Source organism: Gossypium hirsutum, chromosome A09 (assembly GCF_007990345.1).
Source record: "Gossypium hirsutum isolate 1008001.06 chromosome A09, Gossypium_hirsutum_v2.1, whole genome shotgun sequence".
In the NCBI taxonomy this organism is placed as follows: domain Eukaryota; kingdom Viridiplantae; phylum Streptophyta; class Magnoliopsida; order Malvales; family Malvaceae; genus Gossypium; species Gossypium hirsutum.
This window is the reverse complement of record NC_053432.1, coordinates 37,070,265-37,090,475: the sequence shown is the minus strand read 5'-3', so window position 1 is coordinate 37,090,475 and position 20,211 is coordinate 37,070,265. Positions and strand designations below refer to the sequence as shown.

Genomic DNA, 20,211 nt, shown 5'->3' with positions numbered 1-20,211 from the left:
GCTAATTTTAAACCCAACATCACACAAGCTCTCAAGAGATGGCCGAATGCCTCTTTTGTTACCCAACTAATCATTCAACAATTCCATCCCCTTTACCACCCTTTTATGCCTAATTATCTAAATCAAGATAAGGTCATCAACATGCCTAACCATAGCCGAATGTGCAACATTAATCTATCACCTCTATCTCTTAGATACTATCAAGTTCATTTACTTCTAATTTCTTAAGTTCAACATCTTAATGCCCATTATAGCTACTCCCATAATCTACATTTAAAAATCGGCAACACCCACATTCAACTATCTTAGCCGAATACTCCTCCACACTTAGACCAAAGTATGCACATTAAACTTAATACAACTTTCATTATACCTTTCACCCTAAAACATAATTTATAAATCTTGCCCTTCCTTCCATGTTTCGGTCAATTATTCAAATTACCTCATAGCATGAACATTTTTTTTTCAACTAATCTAGCATGCTCATTCGGCCTTAACAATGAACCTCTTCTCATACAAGGACAAAAATAAATCAAATGAACCTTCCATCTAAACCCCCTTTCTATCTTCTACTCATTCAATAATACATGTAAACAACTACTAATTCTAGCACTTTGATACACGGTTTAGTGTCCAACCATCATAAAAGTTTGAATCCTTCTTAATATTGTCAAAATACATTCACAAATTGACTTAAACATATAAGAAGATTTAACTAACACTTCAAAACTTACCTCCTACTAGCAAGATGTAGTGCCGAATTGCCTAAAGGAGAATTTTCCTTTTTCTCTTCTTTGGTTTCGGTTTTGGCAAGGTGGAGAAGACTATGAACACTCCTCTTCCCTTTTTCTCTTTTATTCCATTTTATTATAATTATTTTAAGTCATTTGTTAACTAAACAAAACATAATAAATTGGAATAAGTGGAGCACCATCACTCCTTGGCCGGCCACCCATCATCTTTTGGGCAATTTGACATGCAAAACCACTCTTTTTGGTACATGAACTAATAGACCATTTGAATTAGACTATCATATTTTTACAATGTCTCAAATTGATCCCAATTAATAATTTCTCATGCAATTGGTAAAATTAGGGAGTGAAACTTCCACATACTCATGTTCACACATAATAAGCATAGAATATAGCAAGTAATTATTTTTACGACTCGGTCTTGTGGTCCCGAAACCACTTCCCGACTAGGGTAAATTTTGGGCTGTCACAGAAAGAATAGGGTCAGCGGCATATTAGTTAGCATTACCGATAGAGTTGGAAAGGATTCATAATGTGTTTCATGTGTCAATGTTGTAAACGATACCGTTATGACCCCTCACACGTGATTTCACCAACAGAGGTTGAGATTCGACCAGATATAACGTATGGTGAAGAATCGACCAAGATTTTAGCTAGGGAAGTTAAATTGTTAAGAAATAAAAGTATAGCCCTAGTGAAATTTTTATGGTAACAACATGGGGTCAAAGAGGCTACGTGGAAACATGAAGAAGCTATGAGAAAATAGTACCCAAACCTATTTTTCGGTAAGATTTTTGGGGACGAAAAACCCTAAAGGTGGGAGAGTTGTAACAACCCGACTTTGGGCCTAGTCGGAGCAATGGTGTCGGGACCACAAATTTGATGCAGAAAAAGTTGTTTTCCTTATATTTTTATGGTCTACAATTTAATGGAATAATTCTGTGAAATTTTCGTTAAAAATTTTTGACGTTTGAGCACTTAATTTGGCAAAAAGGACTAAATTTCAAAAAGTGCAAAACTTGAGTTCTATATGCTAGAGGTGTCTAATTGCTATGAAATTTTAAATTGAAGGTCCTTATATGGTAACTAGACCATTTTTTAAGATAGTGGACAAAAATGGACATGGTAGGGTGAAATTTTAAAGTTATGCATGAAGGGCATTTTGGTCATTTGGTAAATAAAGCCAAAATAACTAAAATAAAAGATGTTCATCTTTCTAATTTCATCCCTTAGTGCTGAAAATTGAAGGGTCTCTATAACTAGGGTTTTGGCCAACTTTCAAGCTCGATTGTATGTCCGTTCTTGCCCCGTTTTTAATGCTCTTTACATTTTTTAAGTCGTTGTAACTCAGTCTACCTATTTCTAGCACTAAATTGAGGTATGATTAGGTCTAGGGTTTGACCCATGATAGATATTTGTGTATTTTGATGTCTAATGGTAGAAAATGCATATTTGGTGTTAGATAAACGACTTTTGCTAAGTGATTTTAGGTAAAAATGTAAAAAATAACCTATTTTAAAAGTTATAAAATAAGTAGTAAAAGTGTGATTAAGTGGAAAATGTGGGCTACTATAAGCATGTATATAGTTCGACTAGGCTTGGGTAATGAAGAAATTGAATGAAAATCATTTTACGAGCTTAGGGACTAAATTGTAAAGATGTGAAATATTAGGGAAAAATGTAACTTTTCCATAATATGATTTTTGGACTAAATTGAACGGTGTATGTATTAAATAAGTTAAATTTGTCATTATAGATCAAGAAAAAGAGGTTCGGACATAGATTGGGAAAAAAACAAAGTGTTTGACGATTAGGTCCAATTCTACAATTTTTGTACTGAGGTAAGTTCATATGTAAATAATGCATTGTTATATTTATGTTTTAAATGATTTAATATTGTATGAATTGTGATTGACTCTTTGGACGTATTCGACAAAGTTTCGACAAACGAGAACTCCCATTGTGCCTTAGAAATAGAATAGGATATGAGTGACACGTCACTAGGAACCCATGTGTTTATGTGATCTGGGTGCTGGCCTTGTACGTCCTACCAGTGGCTGGATAGTCCGGCATGTGTTGTGGATACCTGACAGCTTGTGTGAGCAGCATTTTGTAGCTACGTTCTCACTGACAGCTTGTGTGAGTAGGCCCGTGAGTAGCTCGAAAATGAGCCTATATCTAGTATGAGATGTGAGGTAGCTTTGGCTACATGTATGGCATTTATGTGCAAGATTTTTGAGTATCCGTTAATATTCCGAGTGTTCAACAGGAAAGTCAAAGTTGAGAAAGACTATGGTTATGTTGCGAGTTCGTACAGGTATGTACGTAAAACTCATTCGTAATGAGCTCGATATGTGATGAACCCTTGGTAAGGTTGTAATTGAGTAAGTTATGACTATAAGATTTTAATGACATTCACACCATATTTCATCATGTTAGGTGTATGATTATTGAGTGGATATAATGTTTATCATTTGCATAGGAACTTACTAAGCTTTATAGCTTACTCCCCTTCCTTTCCCTTATCTTATAGTGTCACCTAGCTAGCTTAGGGATTGGAGACCGTCAGAGATCCACTCACACTATCAACAATTATTTTGGTACCAATGATGTCAACATTTTGAGTTATGGCATGTATAGGGGACTTGGTCATTTTGTTATGTGTTATAATTGATTTGGAAAAATGTGTTGGCTTATACTGGTTGAAATTTCATTTTGTATAAGGCCACTTGAAATTGGCTACTATTGGCATAAGAAATTTATATGAAGATGCCTTTCATGGATTTAGGAATTTACATATTTGAATTGATGAGTATATGTTGTTTGTGTATGATAGATGGTAGCATGTGAATGATGTGTTGATATCTTGGTTGTAGCTGATTTGGTTGTATATATGTGCTTGGATTGGTGCTATGTTGTGTTGTGTAGGTGTGTGCATTAAAGGGTGGCAAAATGGCTTGATAAATAGCCTTAGTTTTGTCCACTTGGTTAGATAGATGGGCGTGTGTCTAGGCCATGTGTGACACACGGCTTGCCCCATGGGCATGTGTTTAGGTTGTGTGTCCCCTACATCTTAATTTTGAGAACCAGAGTGCTCAGAATTGAGCACATGGGTAGGGATACGGGCGTGTGTCTCAGCCATGTAGACGACGGCTACAGGCACGGGCATGTGACCTAGGCGTGTGAAGCCTTCACCTATTTTATGAAAAATCATAAATTTTAATTTGACCACACGACCGAGCACACGGGCTGGACTTGGCCATGTGTCTTCAAGTTGTTCTTGGGTGACAAATAGAGAGTTACACGGGTTAGGGACATGGGCTTGTGTGACCACACGGCCTGCCCACACCGGTGTGTCTCATATCCACACGGGCATGTGACCCCTGTTTAGTGGAAAATTTTCTAAGTGATGTGAAATTTTCTAAAGTTTTGGTTTAGTCTCGAACCACTTCCAAAGTATGTTTTGGGCCTTGTAAGTTCGTATTAGAGACATTGTGCTTATATATGAATGGTTTTTATTTAGAAGAAACTTTATGGCTCGAAAATATATGTTTGATTGTGATTAAGTCCGGTAATGCCTCGAACCTTGTCCCGACGTCGAATACAGATTGGGGGTGTTACAATCAAAGTAGTAACATCAGGATCAAAAATAGAGAAAGTACTGGCAATAAGATTTGGCGTAGAAGCATCCTCTCGCGCGTGAATAGCATAAGCCCTAGCTGGTGCTCGTGCCTTGGATCTCAGGGCAGTCTACCTCTTCCAGTAGTGTTACTTGGCCTCGTAGTCTGGACTCTCTCTTTCTTGGATTTCTTTGGGCAATCTCTAAGATAGTGGTCTAAGGAACCACACTTGAAATACAATTCATTCTTTAATCGACACTCACCACAATGTGGCCTTTTATAGTGCTTACATCGGGCCAAACATCTCTGACACTACCCACACTTGCTATAGATGTAGCCTGAGGTTTGGGACTCGAGCAACGATTGCCTCTATCTCTACTAGAGTACCCTACTGAAGCTGTAGAAAAATTGTGATGTTCTTTTGATCTCTTTGATGTTGACTAATATGACTTTCCAGTCAATATCTTGCTCGAGTCTCTAGCATCGAAATCAGCATGTCTTTTCTTTTTACTCAGCTTTTCGGGTTTATGTGCTCGATCAACCAATACAACGAATTCTTTCAGCTCAAGAATTCCAACTAGTAGCTTTATGCCTTCATTTAACTCTTCTTCAAATTTTTTACACATGGTAGTCTCGGTCGGAATAATTCTTGAGCATATTTACTGAATTTGACAAATTCCCGCTCGTACTCTATTACAGACATACGACCCTATTTGAGCTCAAAAAAATCTTTACATTTTTGATCCAGAAACCTTTGACTAATGTATTTCTTTCGGAACTCGGTTTGAAAGAATTCCCAAGTGATCTGCTCTCTTGGCACTACGGAAATCAACATGTTCCACCACTGGTAAGTCATATATTTCAATAACGATACCACGCTTTAACACACTTGGTCAGTGAACAGGACAGTTCGATGAAAACTCTGATTGTATTCTCTAACCAGAATTCTGCTCTCTTGGGATCATCCTCTGGCGATGTCACATTGGTTGTTTTTCGTAAAGTGTTATATCGATGAAAACTCTTACTAAATATTTAACCTCTTCATGTGTTTTCATAGAGGATCATTTAGTATAAAACTTAAGTTGTTTAGCAAAATGCTAATCATATTAAAATTGTTATTACTCTTAAAAATATTGTTTGTTGCGGAAGCTTTTAAAATATATTGCGTGAACGTGGTGTTTTTGAAAAACAATTACCTTTTTGAAAACCCGTCTTTTTCCTACAATTAGCAGTTTATGTAAATGCAAGTAAAAATCCCAAATTAAAAGGTAAAACTTTAAAGAGGCCTTATTACAAAAAAATACCCAAATTAAATTACTTAAATAAAGAGGCAAGAATGAAAGCATGAGCGGTTGTGTGGTCACTTTTGAGTCCATCATAGCATCAATTCGTCTAAGGGTTACCTGCAAAGATAAGCAGAAGGATGAGTTTATGAAAAATCAGTGTGTAATCCATTAATAAACAAATAGTCAATCATACAGTGAACAAAATAGTCTGGGCTTAAGCCCGTATGAGTAACAGTTCAGTTTCAGTTAAGGCATTAGCCCATTACAGTAACAGTATCAGTGTGGGCTGTAGCCCATTTCAGTAAAAAAATAGTCATGCAACAGTAACAGTTTGAACATTATGCAAGCCCTACCCAACCAGGCTCTACACTCCACTCTGTCCAGCCTTACACTCCATGTGGGGATAAAATCAACCCACCCATCCCTACACTCCAAAATAGCACCGGTTGCGGCACTAAACAGTATTTGTAGTAGAGCTGCCAATATAATAGGCTTAGAGCCATCAGTGATTTGCAGTAGAGCTGCCAGTACAGTACACTTCCTCCAATCATATAAAAACCCATCCCCATGCAATGCATCATGCAACATGTCATAATATTATACATGATAAACCATAATTTATACATATTTTTATCCCATGCTTAGCACATTTATGGATGGTTTCTCCTTAGAATTGGTGAATTCGAAGCTTCTAATCCTTTAATTTCATGTTTTATACTTAGGTGAGCATAGGAGAGTAAAAAGAGCAAGAAACGGGCCAAAAACGGAGAAATTGGACCCACGTGGGAAATCAACACGGCCTGGACTTTCTCACACAGGTGTGTCACATGGTCGTGTCCCTTTGGCAGGATTGAATCACAACTTACACGAGTATACTACATGCTCGTGCCTGTTCAACAGCCTTGACCACGGGCTGGAGTAATCGCACACGGGCATGTCCCTGCTGAGCCCAGGTAAAACCTTATTCAAAAAAGGCCAATTTTAGGGGCTCTTTAGCATTCTAAAGCCTATTTAAACACCTGAGAAGGTACTTAAAAAGGGGACGGAGGGTAGGAAGCAAGGAATTACTCAAGGAAAGTCAATTGATCTATCTCAGAAGTCGAATTCATCATCAAGAATGAAGATCTCCCTTCAAGTTCTTTCAGGAGTTTTAGGTTTTCTTATGTTTTGTTATCTTTATGCTTTTGAGATGTTTTCTTTCATAAATATGAACTGAAATCACTAAATACCTAAGGGGAATGAAACCTAAGGCGAATCTTGCTATTATTATCTGAATTGTATGATAAATATTTGACTTGTTCTTAATTATGTGTTCTTAATTCTTGTTTTGATATTCCAGGATATTGATTCAATTTAAGCTCTTATTCAGAGGAGGAATAGATCCTGTCTAAGATTAAATTTGTCATAATTAAGCGGAGTTGATTGCACGCCTAGAGATAGGGTGATAAGATTTTGCCGGATTAGGGTGAAACCTAATAAGGGAATCCATAGATCGAGTTAATGCAATTCTAGAGTGTTAATTAGAAAGAGATTTCAATTATTCAACCTAGGGTTAGACGTTATTAGTATCGAGAGAGATAATAACATAACTTAGGGATTTCTATGGATCAAGTCAAATGAATAAATCGTCTGATTCAGAGTCAAATAACAAGTGAAGTCTAGGTGGATTTTTCCTTAGGTATTTTCTTAATCAATCGAATTTTCCCAAAAGTATTTTCCCAAATTTTCTTTCTATGCATTCTTAGTTAGTAATTAGTTTAGATAACCAAACCTCTTAATTTCTAGGCTAGATAATAAAAAGGAAGTAAAAACTAGTACTCCTAGTCCCTTTGGGTTCGACAATCCGGTCTTGCTAAACTATGCTACTGTTCGATAGGTACACTTGCCTTAATCGTGATAATAAGTTAGTCTCAAGAACGATTGTTTCATAAATCTTTAAAAGCTGTCATGAATATCACGTACCAAGTTTTTGGCGCCGTTGCCGGGGAACTAGGATATTAGGAACACTTGATTTTTATTACTTTAGCCATTTTACTTTATTTCAATTTGAATTTTTATTTTCTTTTCTAATTCTTCATTTATTTTCTTCTGACAGGTTTTTCTAGTTTATGACCAGAAGAAACCCATCAGGACCATTACTGCTTGATAGTGAGATCGATCGCACAATTCGTAAAAACTGAAGAGAAATAAGGCGAAGCTTACGATACACAGAAGAGCAAGAGGATGATACTTCACCATAACCGAGGAGATGGTTAAAAACCAAGAAAATCCACTACCTCCTGCGATTGCTATTAGTCAGAATCCTGCTCCGCACACTCTGTATGATTATGCTAAACTTTCTTTAACAGGAACTGAATCGAGCATAGTTAGACTTGCTATTGCTGCAAATAATTTTGAACTGAAACCTAATATCATTTCAATGATCCAACCATTTGTTCAGTTTGATGGTTTGCAGGACGAAGATCCCAGCGCTCACTTGTCAAACTTTTTGGAACTATGTGATACATTTAAAATTAATGGCGTTTCTGATGACACCATTCGCCTTCAGTTATTCCCTTTTTCGTTGAGGAATAATGATAAATAGTGGTTGAACTTGTTGCCACGGGGGTCAATCACTATTTGGGAACAAATGATTGAAAAGTTTTTTATTAAAATATTTTCCGCCGGTTAAAACAGCTAAATTATGTAATGATATCTCTTCTTTTATACAGATGGATTTAGAAACACTTTACGATGCATAGGAGAGATATAAGGACCTTTTGAATAGATGCCTTCACCATGGGTTACCACTCTGGCTACAGGTCTAAACGTTTCACAATAGCCTGAACCCTTCGACTTGGCAGATGGTTGACGCAGCTGCTGGCGGAACCATCAATAATAAGACAACTGAAGATGCTTATGAATTTATAGAGGAGATGTCACTGAATAACTATCAGTGGCAAGTCATGACGACAAAGCCAACAAAAACAGCTGGTGTTTATAATGTTGATTCGATCACCATGCTCTCTAATCTGGTATAACTCTTGAATAAGAAAATTGATGGTTTTCTTTGTTCTTCATAGGTTCACCTAGTAATGCAGTGCGAAGGATGTGGAGGTGGATCAAGCAGTTTAGAATACCCACCTTATGGCCACAACATGGAGAATGGGTAGTTAAATTACATGGGTAATAATCCTCGATCTCAAAACAATCAAGTTGGAGGAACTACCCAAATTTTTCATGGGGAGGCTAAGGAAATCAAAGACTACCACCCCCTCCAGGCTTTCAGCAACCACCGTACTAGCAGGAGAAAAAGCTGAACCTTGAGGAGATGCTAACCAATTCATCTCGGTGTCAGAAACTCATTTTTAGAATATTGAGATGACACTCAAAAATCAACAAGCATCAATCCAGGGGCTTGAAACTCAGATTGGATAGCTCGCCAAGTTGATTTCCGAACGACTACAAAGTAGCCTGCCAAGTAACACTGAACCCAACACAAAAGAGCACGTGAAAGCAGTTACACTAAGGAGTGAGAAAGTGTTAGCTGAATCTGAAAAAAAGCCACCACAAGAAGTTGATAGAAAGCAGGTTGAACCCAAAAACAATGACAACTTAGTGCCAAGAGAATATAAACCACCAATCCCATACCCAGCAAAGTTGAAGAAAGACTGCATGGATGCACAATTCAGTAAATTTCTTGAACTTTTTAAACAACTGCATATTAACTTACCTTTTGTTGAAGCTATACCGTAGATGCCTACATATGCGAAATTCTTAAAGGAGCTTCTAACAAATAAAAGGTGATAAACCGTAATTTATACATATTTTATCCTATGCTTAGCACATTTTATGGATGATTTTTCCTTAGATTTCGTGAATTCGATGCTCCTAATGCCTTAATTTCATGTTTTATACTTAGGTGAGCATAGGAGACTAAAAGGAACGAGAAAAGGGCCAAAAATGGAGGAAATGGGCCAATGTACGAAATCAACACGTGTGACAGCCCTAAATTGACCTTAGTCAGAAAGCGGTTTCGGGACCGCTAAACTGAGTCACCGAAGTATTTGAATATGATATTTATTGTCTAAAATATGTGAATATGAATGTGTGAAAGTTTTAAGCTTCGATTTAGTCGATGGCATGTGAATTTAGATAATAGGACTCATGTGTGACACTTTTTAAATGTGATAGGTTAATCTATAAGGATCTATTAGTTCATGTTATAAAAACAATGGGTTTGCATGTCAAATTTCCACTTATGATAAGTAGTGGCCGACCATGATGGGTTATATACATATAATATGTATTAATTATTAGTTAGTAGCTTTATATTTTATAACATAAAAAAAAAGTAATTGAAATAAGGAAATGAAGGGTGATGAAAACAAAGCTTGCATTTTCTTTCTTCTTGGCCGAATGTAAAGAGGAAGATGGGAGAAAGGCATTTGGTCACCTTAAGTTAACATTAAGGTAAGAAGTTATGTTAATTCTTGAAATTTTGGTTAATCTTGAATGAGATACCAAGTTATTTTAGTAACCCATGTTGAATTTTTGATTGTGGGAATGATTAGGGCTTTCGGCTATGGTAATTAATAAGGGTGATGGTTGTTATGCTAAATTTAGATGAACAATGGTAGATGAGTGTTTGAACTATACAAATAATCATAAGTGAGCATTGGGTGCTAAGGGAAAAGAATCGGCTACCTTATTATGTACCAAGACTGAATGTGAATTTGATTGTGTTTGAGTAATTTATATGCTTAAATTTGATGTAGTATAAGTTACCATGTTCTTACCGAATATGTATTTGATAAAGGAGGAGTTTGTTATTGAACATTAGGCTATGTCCCTAGTGGATGGATGAATTGATAATAATTGTGTATAAAGACTTGCTTTACTATGTTTTTGTTAACAAGATGAGAAATAAGTTAAGATGGTCTTAGTGTACCGATTAGGAGCTAAGGAGTTGAGCTTATTGATAGTATAAATTTCTAATGCACCTATGGTAATAGCCGAACATGTAGTTGTTTAATGTTTTGAACAAGTGCCGTTTAGGTGTTCTAAATTGTCTAAATTAGATGTTAATCATCTAAGGGTTCAGCGTTGTGCATTCTTGCTAAGGGTTTGATTTGGAATCATGAAGTTTTGTTGACTTGTGTTTAAATGGCATTCGGGCATGGTTTATGGGTGTTTGCAAATTCGGTTTAAGTGCATAGGTGCTAAATACTTTGTATTGCAAATTTTGATGTATAAGTAGAAATTAATTAAGGTGATATTGGGTAAATTCTTAGCTTAGTTGTGTTAAGTATTCGGCAATATTCATAATAATGAATATGAGAGTGTATATAAATACGTGGTTGTGCATAACTTAAGTAATCGACTAAAATATATATACTTATATGTATGTTAGTGCCTTATGTATACACCTTGTGTCATTGAGACATTCGAAAATAAACATGTATTAAAGTTATATTCGTAGTAATTTAATGTGACTTACCAAGAACACAAATTTGAAAGCGAAATGGTGATAGACTTAAGTGGTAAATTGATTCAAATGAATTGATTCTAAAATGTATATGAATGCCGTATGATTGTGTTTGATTGAGAACTAAATTGTTTGATTTAGCTCAAGAGCTTAGAGGATCAAAGTTGGATAGGGGAAAGGAAAAAGTGATCGAATAGCCGTTGAAATCGTTCGACAATATCCGAGGTAAGTTTTCGAGTAATGGAACTTAGTTTATGATTTGATTAAGTCATGACATATAGCATAACAAATAAACGGAGATATAATGATTCTACTTGAATTATATATTGAGGCGAGTAGTTTATACTTATGACGGGCAGCCGAATACGTATAGAGATCATGTTATAAAGTAAATCAAAATCATGCTCTTTGTATGTGGCTATTGAGCCGAAATTGGTAAGGTTTGATAAGTGTCTTGTGTTTGAGCTTTAGTAATGAAAATGAAATATGGTTGTGTCATAATTTATTGATATATGTGCATGATTATTCGAATAATATCCGGGCTAAGTCCCGAAGGCATTTGTGCTAGTAACTATATCCGGGCTAAGTCCCGAAGGCATTTGTGCTATTGACTATATCCGGGCTAAGTCCCGAAGGCATTTGTGCGAGTTGCTATATCCGGGCTAAGTCCCGAAGGCTTTTGTGCTATTGACTATATCCGGGCTAAGACCCGAAGGCATTTGTGCGAGTTGCTATATCCGGCTAAATCCCGAAGGTACTTGGGTTTGGAAATGAGCGATCTTGCTGTAATAATTTCAATTGTTATGCTCATAAAATCCAAACGATAAGGTATGTTTCATATATGCATCGGAAAAGTTAATTCCTTTTTAGATAGTATTCGCTCTATTGATTAACAACTTCCGGCCTTTAGCTAGGTTTGATCCCCTGTGTATGAATATACTGGTTGAGGTGTGAAGTAAGTATGATTTTGGGGATATGCGTATATGCAACTATTCATTTAGTCATATGAACGCTATACTTTAGTCATAAATAATTTCATTACTCAAACTTACTAAGCATTAAATGCTTATTCTGCTTCTTTAATTCTCTGTTTTATAGATTTTGTTCGTCAGCTATCGGACTCGGGAGTGTCAAAGTCGAAGTCATCCACACTATCTAAGCCACTTTTTGGTACTCTTTTAGTTCAATTTTGAAAATGGCATGTATAGGACTGACCTTTGTTGCTAATTAACTACCTTTTGGTAATGTATATATTCGGATAGCCATGCGAAAATGGCTTATATATTTTGAGCATAGCATTATAATCATTTTGTATATATGGTTATTGAGTGGTATGGAAATGCTTGGTAATGACTAGCCATTGGAATGGTTAATCATGATCATATTTGGTGCTAAGTATGTCAAATTGCTAGTTGATTCAAGGAAAACTATGAAATAGGTGAAATTTTCCTTAAAATAGATGCTGACAGCAGCAGTGATGTGAGTTTGAAAAATCACTAAAAATAGTAGAAATGTAATTAAATAATGAATAAATTATTTAATCGAATCTTGATGAGTCTATTTTTATATGAAAGAAACGAAACAACCATATGAGCTGTATTTTATGAGATGTTTAAGTTCTCGTGAAACAAGCCCAGAGCGATTTCTGGATCCCCTGTTCTGACTTTGGAAATTCACCATAAATTAACCAGAGATAATTAGAAGTCATTCTTTATATGTACAGATTTCTTTTTGAGTCTAGTTTCATTAGAAACAAAAGGAATAAGTATTAAAGCCCTGTACAGGGAGATATCAAAGTCGAAAAGCATGAAGGTCAGAGTAGTCGAACCCTAAAACAGGGGAGACTTTAACTAATAAAATGTACTAATTGGCTCGACCAAAAATTCTAGAAAAAAATTATAGATGACTATATGAGTCTAGTTTCAGGAAAAATTTACGGAATCGGTTTTCGAGTTTTGGAACTCGAGATATGATTTTTAAAGTGACTGTGATGCAGTTAGCCAGCTTGTCTGGAAATTTTAAAATGAACTGTGTAAGTAAATGAATTAAGTCTGTTAACACCTCGTGTTCGACTCTGGCAACGGTCTTGGGTACGGGCCGTTGCAATTTTATTGGTATCAGAGCTACGGTTTAGTCGATTCTAGGACTACCGTACTACGTTCGGGTCTAACTATACATGCCATTGTGTGTTTATTTGATAGTGTGGTGATTTCTGACAGTTAAAAATGTGTTTACTTATAGTAATGGATCCCGATCCCAACCGAGCGGTAGCTGATGATCTTAAGAGTGTAGCGCCTGCTCCCGCACAAGGGACAGCGCCGGTGGACTCTCAGCCTATTGCTAGTAATCAGAATGATGAAACTAGATAGGCTTTTTATAGCATGATGAATGAATGGTTTAATCAGTATATTCGAACTAATACGGCTGTTCCACAACCCTTATTTCCGACTAATACAACCCCTGCACCTGTGATACCTCCGGTAACTGACCAGATAAGGTTAAATAAGCCCCCGGTTGAAAGAATCTGAAAACACGGGGCTACTGAATTTAAAGCTACAGACAGCGACGATGCCGAGCAAGCTGAATTTTGGTTGGACAACACTATTCGGGTACTTGATGAACTATCTTGCACACCCGATGAATGCCTAAAGTGTACTATCTCCTTGCTACGTGATTCTGCCTACTATTGGACGTTGGTTTCTGTTGTGCCCAGAGAGCAAGTAACTTGGGAGTTTTTCCAAACCGAGTTTCAAAAAAAGTATATCAGCCAGAGATTCATTGATTAAAAATGGAAAAAATTTCTTGAACTTAAACAAGGGTCCATGTCGGTTACTGACTATGAATGAATGTTTGTAAGGCTTAGCCGGTACGCGCGAGAATGCATTTCTTCAGAAGCTGTGATGTGTAAACGTTTCGAAGATGGACTGAACGATGATATAAAGCTGTATGTTGGCATTTTAGAAATCAGAGAATTTGTGGTACTTGTCGAGCGAGCTTGCAAAGCCGAAGAGCTCAGTAAGGAGAAAAGAAAAGCTGATATGGGAGCAAAGGAGTTTCGTAAGAGATCTTTGGGAAAACCCTTTCAACAGTCATCGAAGAAATTTAGAGATGATTTAGGCCGATCTAGAGACACTTCGGGCTTTTCTAGACGAGATCGTGATCGACCCCCTGCGAGTACACGAGTCACTTTGGTCGCCAGTGCTGGAAATGATCGTCGAGACAGAACGGAGTGCTAGTATTGTGGTAAATGGCATTCGGGGAGTTGTAGATTCCATGACTGCTCCTGTTACAAGTGCGAATCAGCTGACCACTTTATTAAAGATTGCCCGAGATTGTCTGAATCGAATGTAAATCAGAGTGGGAAACCGGGTGCTACTACTGCTCGAGGTAGACCATCTAGAAATACGGGAAATCCTAGTGGTGGTCAGAGAGGATCTAGAGACGCTACAACCAGATCTGAGGCTCGTGCACCTGCTAGAGCTTATGCTATACGTGCACGAGAGGATGCTTCCACGCCAGATGTTATTACCGGTACTTTCACTCTCTTTGATACTAATGTGATTTCATTGATTGACCCTAGTTCTACTCATTCATATGTATGTGAGACTTTAGCATCCAGTAAGACTTTACCTATTGAGTCTACTGAGTTCGTAGTTCGGGTGTCAAACCCCTTGGGTCGTTATTGTGACAGCCCTAAAGTGACCCTAGTCGGAAAGCGGTTTTGGGACCGCTAAACCGAGTCACCAAATTATTTGAATGTGATATTTATTGTCTAAAATATGTGATTATGAAGGTGTGAAAGTTTTAGGCTTCGATTTAGTAAATTGCATGTGAATTTAGTCAAAAGGACTTATGGGTGACATTTTTGAAATGTGATAGGCTAATCTACAAGGACCTAATAGTGCATGTAATCAAAAGAGAGGACTTACATGTCAATTTTCCCCCCTAATATGTAGTGGCCGGCCATGAGCATGGGTGGACAAGATGTTATGGCTAAAAACATGTCATAAACATGTTGGGGTAATGCATTATGTAAGGATTAATAAAATAAAGAGCATGGGCAATAAAATATTAGTGTTAGTAGGATGAGAAACAAAAAAAAAGAAAGGATGTGTGTGATTGTCCCCCCATTGCCGTGAGTTGAAGGAAAGAAAAACAAAAAAAAAAGTGTTCATCCTTTGGTTCATCCTTGGCCGAAAATTCTAAGGAAGAAGGAATGAGTCCTTGCTTCATGTTTGGTTTGGAAGAGGATTAGGAGGAGGTTCGGCCATACTTGTATCTAGATTAAGGTATGTTGATGTTGTGCCATGAGATTCATGCATGTTTTTAGTTGCTAGCTTGAGTTCTAATTAGCCATGGTTCAAATCTTTGCTATGTCATAGGGATGATATTCGGCCAAGGTGGATTTTGTGTTAATGTCATTGCATGCTAAATGTGAAGCTTGTTAATGATACATGTGATGGTGGATTGATTAACTCTTGGATTTTCTTTTTAGCATTTTTGAATGAGACATTAAGTTCTTTGTTTAACCATGATCAAAATTGAAATGGTAAGGTGTTGTGATGTATTCGGCCATGGTATATCCATAAGTATGATTTATGCTTATTGCATGGTAGGTAAGATTTGTGTTTTGGATTTATGTTTATGTTTGGTTATAATCAACCTTGTGATTCGGCTCTTACACATATATATATATGTTTGCACATGATGTATTGGCATGACATATATAATATCTCAAGGTATATATTTTCATATGATGGTGTTTCGGTTATGGAGTAAATGATGGATGCGTATTGAGTTATAATATGTAATGCATTAGTTAGTAAAATGTATGCCATTTGTGTGTGGTATTAAGTATATATTTGGCCTCAACGTAAACATGCATATTCGGCCACATGAATGAGTACATAGGTTGATGTGTTTGTTCGGCCATAGGTAAGCATATTGAAGGATTTATCTTGACTTAGAAAATTCGGCTATCGGACTCGGGATTTTGAAGTCAAAGTCGCCCACACTATCAAAGCTCCTTTTGGTATACTTTTGGTTGAACTTTGAAATGGCATGTTTAGGACCACCCTTTTGTTGTTGGTCATGAACCCTTCGGTATTGTGTAAATTTGGATAGCCATGCGAAAATGGCTTAAATATACTTTGATCATAGCATTATAGTCGTTTTGTATGTTGTCCGTCGAGAGGTATGGAAATGTTGGCAATGGTTAGCCATGGGAATGGTTATTCATGATCACTTTTGATATATGTATGACAAACTCTAGTTGATCCATGAAGGATCATGAAATAGGTAAAGTTTACCTTAAAAATAGATGCTGGCAGCAGCAGTGATGTGGATGTGAAAAATCGCTAAAAATAGTAGGAATGGAATTAAATAGTGAATAAATTATGTAATCGAACCTTGATGAATCTATTTTCATAGGAAAGTAACGAAACGTTCATATGAACAGTATATTATGAGATGATAAAGTTTTCGTGAGATAGGGTCAGAACGGTTTCTGGATCCCCTGATCTGACTTTGGAAATTCATTATAAATTAACCAGAGACATTTAGAAGTCATGCCATATATGTATAGATTCATTTTTGAGTCTAGTTTCTATAGAAACAAACAGCATCAATATCGAAGCTCTGTACAGGGAGATATCCAAATCGTAATGCATGAAGGTCAGTGTAGTCGCACCCTGTAACAGGGGATATTTTAACTAATAAACTGTACTAATTGGCCTGACCAAAAATTCTAGAAAAAATATGTAGATGGAAATATGAGTCTAGTTTCATGGAAAAATTACGAAACTGATTTTTTAGTTTTAGAAATCAAGATATGATTTTTAAGGTGACAGTGACGCAGTTAGCCAACTGCCTGGAAATTTTTAAAATGGACTGTAAAAGTAAATGAATTAAGTCGGTTAGCACCTCGTGTTCGACTCCAGAAACGGTCTCAGGTACGGGGTGTTACAGTTATGTACTGGTTGACAAAGTGTGTAAGAAATGTCCCCTAGTAATCAGAGGTTCCTGCTTTCCGGCCGATTTGATGCTTTTACCGTTTGATGAATTCGATGTTATTCTCGGTTTGGATTGGTTGACCGTACATGATGCAATAGTGAATTGCAAAAGTAAGACTACTGATTTGAGGTGTGCAAATAATGAGATAATCCGAGTTGAGTCTACTGTTTTGAATGGATTGCCAACAATAATATCCTCGATGTTAGCTCAAAAATATGTGAGAAAGGGGTGTGAAGCATATCTTGCATACGTACTTGATAATAAAGAATCAAAAAAGAAACTTGAATCGGTACCAGTGATTTGTGAATATCCGGATGTTTTTCCCGAAGAATTACTGGGGTTACCACCTATTCGGGAGGTAGAGTTTGGCATCGAACTTGTACCTGGGACTACACCGATTTCGATAGCTCCGTATCGTATGGCACCAACGGAATTAAATGAATTGAAAGCTCAGTTGCAAGAGTTGATGGATAGAGGTTTCGCTCGACCAAGTTTCTCACCTTGGGGTGCACTAGTATTGTTTGTGAAAAAGAAGGACGAAAACATGAGGTTGTGCATCGACTATCGTCAGCTGAATAAAGTGACAATAAAGAATAAATATCCGTTACCACGTATTGATGATTTGTTTGATCAACTAAAGGGAGCCTCAGTGTTTTCAAACATAGATTTGAGATCGGGTTATTATCAGTTGCGAGTTCGAGACTCAAATATACCCAAAACTGCTTTCAGAACGAGATACGGTCACTACGAGTTTTTAGTGATGCCGTTTGGGCTCACTAATGCCCGACAGTATTTATGGATTTGATGAATCGGATCTTCAGACCGTATTTGGATCGATTTGTAGTCGTGTTTATCGATGATATCTTGGTCTATTCGAGAAATGAAACCGATCATGCTGAACACCTAGGATTAGTGTTGCAGATTTTACGAGATGAGCAGTTATATGCTAAGTTTAGTAAGTGTGAGTTCTGGTTAAGAGAGGTTAGCTTCTTGGGTCATGTGGTATCTGCATCGGGTATTCGAGTTGATCCGAGCAAAATTTCGGCCATACTTAACTGGAAGCCTTCGAGAAATATTACTGAAGTTTGGAGCTTTTTGGGACTTGCCGGTTACTACAGACGCTTTGTAAAAGGTTTCTCGATGATAGCCACACTAATAAAGAAACTACTCCAGAAAGATGTTAAGTTTGAATGGACAGAAAAGTGTCAGAAAAGTTTCGATCAACTGAAAACTTATTTGACTGAAGCTCCAGTACTAGTGCAGCCCGAATCAGGCAAGGAGTTTGTCATTTACAGTGATGCATCCTTACTTGGGTTGGGTTGTGTATTGATGCAAGAAGGTCGAGTTGTAGCTTATGCGTCGAGACAATTGAAGCCACATGAGAAAAATTATCCAACCCATGATCTCGAACTAGTTGCCATCGTATTCGCTTTGAAAATATGGCGACATTACTTATTTGGTGAGAAGTGCCATGTATATGCGGATCACAAAAGTCTCAAATATTTGATGACTCAAAGAGACTTGAATCTGCGACAAAGACGTTGGCTTGAGTTATTAAAAGATTATGAGCTTGTCATTGACTATCACCCGAGAAAGGCTAATGTGGTTGCGGATGCTTTAAGTCGTAAAGCACTGTTTGCTTTACGAGCGATGAATGCATACTTGTCTATTCTATCCGACAATGTGTTAGTAGCAGAGTTAAAGGCCAAACCATTGTTGATTCATCAAATTTGTGAAGCTCAGAAAGTCAATGATGAATTGGTTGCAAAACGGGTTGAATGTGTTTCGAATAAGGAATCAGAGTTTCAAATTGATGGTGACGATTGTTTGAGGTTCAGAAGTCGTTTGTGTGTTCCAAGAAATTCAGAACTTATTTCGACAATTCTGAACGAAGCTCATTGTAGCCGAATGTCAATTCACCCGGGGAGTACGAAAATGTACAACGATCTGAGACGTCAGTTTTGGTGGCATGGCATGAAATGAGACATTTTCGATTTTGTTTCGAAGTGTTTAATATGTCAACAAGTGAAAGCGGAACATCAAGTGCCTACAGGTTTACTTCAGCCAATCATGATACCTGAATGGAAATGGGATCGAGTCACGATGGATTTTGTATCTGGGTTGCCATTGTCGGCAAGTAAGAAAGATGCGATTTGGGTTGTTGTTGATAGACTGACTAAGTCGACTCATTTTATTACGGATTATTCACTGGATAAACTAGCTGAATTGTATGTTTCTCAGATTGTAAGATTACAAGGGGTACCTATTTCTATTATTTCGGATAGAGATCCGAGATTCACCTCGCGATTTTGGAAGAAATTGCAAGAAGCTTTAGGTACCAAGTTGCATTTTAGCACCGCATTCCATCCCCAGACTGATGGTCAATCTGAACGAATAATTCAGATACTCGAGGATATGTTGAGATGTTGCATCCTTGAGTTTAGTGGTTCATGGGAGCAGTATTTACCTTTGATTGAATTCGCTTACAACAATAGTTTTCAGTCAAGTATTAAGATGGCACCCTACGAGGCTTTGTATGGTCGTAAATGCCGTACACCGTTGTTTTGGACCGAGCGTAGTGAAAATAAAATCTTCGGGGTTGATTTGATTAAAGATGCTGAACAGAAAGTAAAAATAATTCGTGAAAGTCTGAAGACAGCTTCAGATCGTCAGAAGTCGTATGCGAATTTGAAACGAAAAGACATTGAGTATCAAGTGGGAGATAAAATGTTTCTTAAGGTTTCACCTTGGAAAAAGATACTCAGATTTGGCCGTAAGGGTAAATTGAGTCCGAGGTTCATTGGGCCATATGAAATCTTCGAACGAGTTGGTCCAGTTGCATATAGGTTGATTTTACCCCCTGAACTTGAAAGGATTCACAACGTTTTTCATGTTTCGATGCTTCGACATTACAGATCTGATCCTTCACACATAATAAATCCCTCCGAGGTTGAAATTCAAGCCGATATGAGTTATGAAGAAGAACCGATTCTTATCCTAGCTCGTGAAGTGAAAGGGTTGCGAAACAAAAAGGGTTCCGTTAGTAAAGGTGTTATGGCTCAAACACGGGGTCG

The 20,211-nt window shown here is 37.2% G+C and overlaps 1 non-coding gene across 1 annotated transcript; it reads right to left on the bottom strand.

Moving 5' to 3' along the window:
* Positions 1–8,336: 8,336 nt before the first annotated feature.
* Positions 8,337–8,443, bottom strand: LOC121207494 (small nucleolar RNA R71). Its single transcript, XR_005902584.1, has one exon. It is a non-coding gene; the product is annotated as a small nucleolar RNA R71 (small nucleolar RNA).
* Positions 8,444–20,211: the final 11,768 nt, after the last annotated feature.